Here is a 3,418-nt window from a genome sequence, read left to right on the forward strand (position 1 = left end):
AGAAAAAACATTCATTTCAAGATGTTGTTGTTGGAAATAAAGTTGGGAATATTTACAGATCATCAACCGTTGCCAGGCTTTAATAAGCCAAATTTATCGCCCAAAAAGAGCACGTTGGTTTTGACATTGAGAGATTTTTGATACAGCCTCAAATACATTGAAGATAAACGTGAGCAGATATTTTCCAGTTGGATGAGGGAGTACAGACCAGATCCTGTGTAGGAAGACGAGTAGACATTTGGTGTCTAATGTCTCGGATACTAGTAGTTCTGAGATATGGCATGTAGAGGACATACACGTTCCTACAGTGCATACTTCGGGGAGAAATAGTGAGTCGGCAGTCTCGGAAGAGATTGTTGTTTGTAATGTTGAGGGAAATGTTGTGTGTTATGTTACTGGTATGAAAATGTCGCTTGGGACAAGCATCAGACAAAAAGCAAGATGAAGATAAATTACTATCAGATGCTAGGCATTTCTCAGGGAGTTTCACCGAAGAGAAAGATTATAAATTCTTTTCTGGACTAGAGTTGGAGAATAATTTTATTAGTTAGGAAAGTTAAGTGTAGCTTATGAAGTAGTCTAAGCATGGGTGGAAATTACAAATCATCGTGCCAGAGGTCTAGTATCCACAGGATTCTAGACGGTGTACATTTGTAAATTTGGTTCTCCTCATTTAGGTGTGGACAAGACGTATGAAAACGTCAGGTCAAAGTTCTTTGGAAAAATATGTTTTTCCGCAGTGGAGGCCTTTGTGAAGGGGATTGCACTGTTTGCAATGCGAATAAACCGGCGACGGTGTCGTGTCGTTTGGGTTCATATCCATACCACATAGGCCGTTTCAGAGTGCATATGGATATTCTGGGCAGCTTCTCAGAATCTGCTTATGGATATAGACATCTATCAGTAGTTGTTGACGAGTTAACTCGTTTTGTTGAATTTTTCCACTGAAATACAAGTCAGCTGAGGAAGTTGCTATAAAAAGCGTTCTTTAAGGGGATAATTTGTAGATATGGGTGTTCCTGAATGTCTGATCACAGACAATGGTGAATTTATTAATAAGACTTTAGGCGGTCTTGCTAATTTACTGGGAATAAAAAAGAAAGTATCTAATCCCGTATAGACCAGAAGCGAGCGGGTTATGTGAGAGGGCGAAGCGGAAAATAATCGAGGCTTTACGCATGACAGTGGGTGGTTCCGATACACATTGGGACAGATCTTTGGATGAAGTGCGATATAGTATCAATACTATGGTGAATGACACAATTAAGATATCTCCAGCAGAAGCTTTGTATGGGTACAAGTTGAAAGGACCTTTTGATTTGTTACCAGAGCGAGTTAAGGGCGATGTTACGGTTACTTCGTTGATAAATACAGCGAGAGAAAGGTTTGTGGCGTATCCAGTAAGAACTTGGAACTTAGTTCAACGCGCAATGGTAGAGAAAAGTAACGCATGAAATCGAGGAAGTAGCTTTTTCTATGGTGATAGAGTGTTTGTTAGTGAATATTCGGAATGATCCGAATTATAAATTAGTCAAAGTTCCATGGACCTTTTGATTGTGAGATCAAAAAGGAATAGATTTGTATTAAAGATGTAAATACTGGTGTGACGAGAATTATCTCATATTTCAAAATTAAAAAGTTGGGATGTAATGGAACATTTGTATATAGTTTGAGGAATAAATAGGTTTTGATATTTGTATATACTGTGTATAATACTTTTTTTTTTTGTCTCGTGTTCTTTTTAGATGCAGTAGAATAAAGAGAACTTTGCAGTTCCTTTAACTAGATTAATGAAAAGTGAGAATAACGTTAGAATGGATTCCTGACGTTACTCCAGGAGATTACCTTCTATACAGAATAGGAGAAGTAAAGAGCAGCACCTTTGGTTCAACAGGTGTTGGTGTGATTGCTGCGATTGGAGCGTGTCAATGGAGTTTAGTCTAGTAGCAGAAGTGCAAATGCAAGATAAAGCAATTATTGCTGCAGAAGATGGTCGTGTGTATGGTGATATATTACCTTTAGGATATTTAGAAAATGTTCTAAAGATTCCGCTTATCTACATGAGACAAAGTGTTGTTCACTGGAGAGATTTGTATTTATATTATAATGTTTTGAGGTGAATTGTCTGATCGGGGATTAATAGTATCGTTCTGTCAGTACAATGAAGCCTTCTCTTAATTTTATTATTCAGACCTTTTCCTAGTGCTTTTAGAGACTTAGTAGTGACATGCAGTGGATTGAGACCATGTTGTTTGGAAGATCAATATCAAAGGTTCGGGAGTTGATTATAAGACAGGTTGTACACCTTGGTTAGGGAGAAGTATGTGTGTGACAGTAATGTTTTCCAATTGCAGAGTTGTATCTGTGGGTGGTTGTGAATTATCATTGGATTCATGGGGCAGACTCCGACAGAATGTGACTATACAATTTCCACATAGACACCACATGATCACCTGAACTCTCACTGCCATTTATTGCAAAAGAATGCCTGTTACGTGATGTGTCGAGGGTAACAAATCGATGTCGTTCAATCTTCAGGATCCAAGCTGTTTGATGCTTCTTGCAGGCAGTGTCCTGAACTTTCTCGTACTTAGCCGTGCTGTTCAACAGTTCTGAGAAGATATTCATGCATCCTTTATGCATAATGATCATGATGTAGTTCAGAGTACCTTCAACAGGGGTGCGATAACTGTTCCACCGTTAAGAAGAGAGACAATGATCTGTTGTTGGTCAGTATCAGCAGTATTTATGCCATCCATCTTGGTAGTTCTAGTGGCTATTTGACTGATAATTCTTGTTGTGGGAGTAGTCAAGCTTATTTGTGCTTGTAAGACTAAATGCAAGGGCTCTAAGAAAATGACCCCAGTGACTTTGCAAGTACGTCATGAGAGCAGTACTTAAAACTGCAGTTCAGTAGACATTGCTAATTGAGCATAGCTCTATTTGTTATATTTTATACATATGCTTTTGTTTTAGTTTGCCATTAGGAGAGTGAGACGCTCTTATGGGGTGGCCGAGCACTATTTCAGAAAATACGGCCGCTTTAATATTACGGTGTTATATAGTGTGATGAAAGGGAGTTAGCTGTGAGATGGAACTGGGGCAAGCCGTCACTTGCAGAATTGTTGTATTCAGCAAATACTTCGTTACATCTGCAGTTAATTTGATGAACACACAATATTGGCGAGTCATATGACGAGTTGGTGTAATGCGTGCATTGAGTTAAATGCGTTAGAAATCTAGATTTTGTGTCTAATTCTGCCCAAGAATTAGTTCGATCGTTCATTAGCTGAGCTAGAGCGAGATCATGAGAGACATTATCTTTGAGTGTTGCAAAAACACAAATTGCTTGGAATGGTACAGTTCAGACTCTTCGTTTTTCTGTGTGAAGTGTGAACTTATGTTTTTACCATGTTTC

Source organism: Macrobrachium rosenbergii, chromosome 54, assembly GCF_040412425.1.
Source record: "Macrobrachium rosenbergii isolate ZJJX-2024 chromosome 54, ASM4041242v1, whole genome shotgun sequence".
Classification (NCBI taxonomy): domain Eukaryota; kingdom Metazoa; phylum Arthropoda; class Malacostraca; order Decapoda; family Palaemonidae; genus Macrobrachium; species Macrobrachium rosenbergii.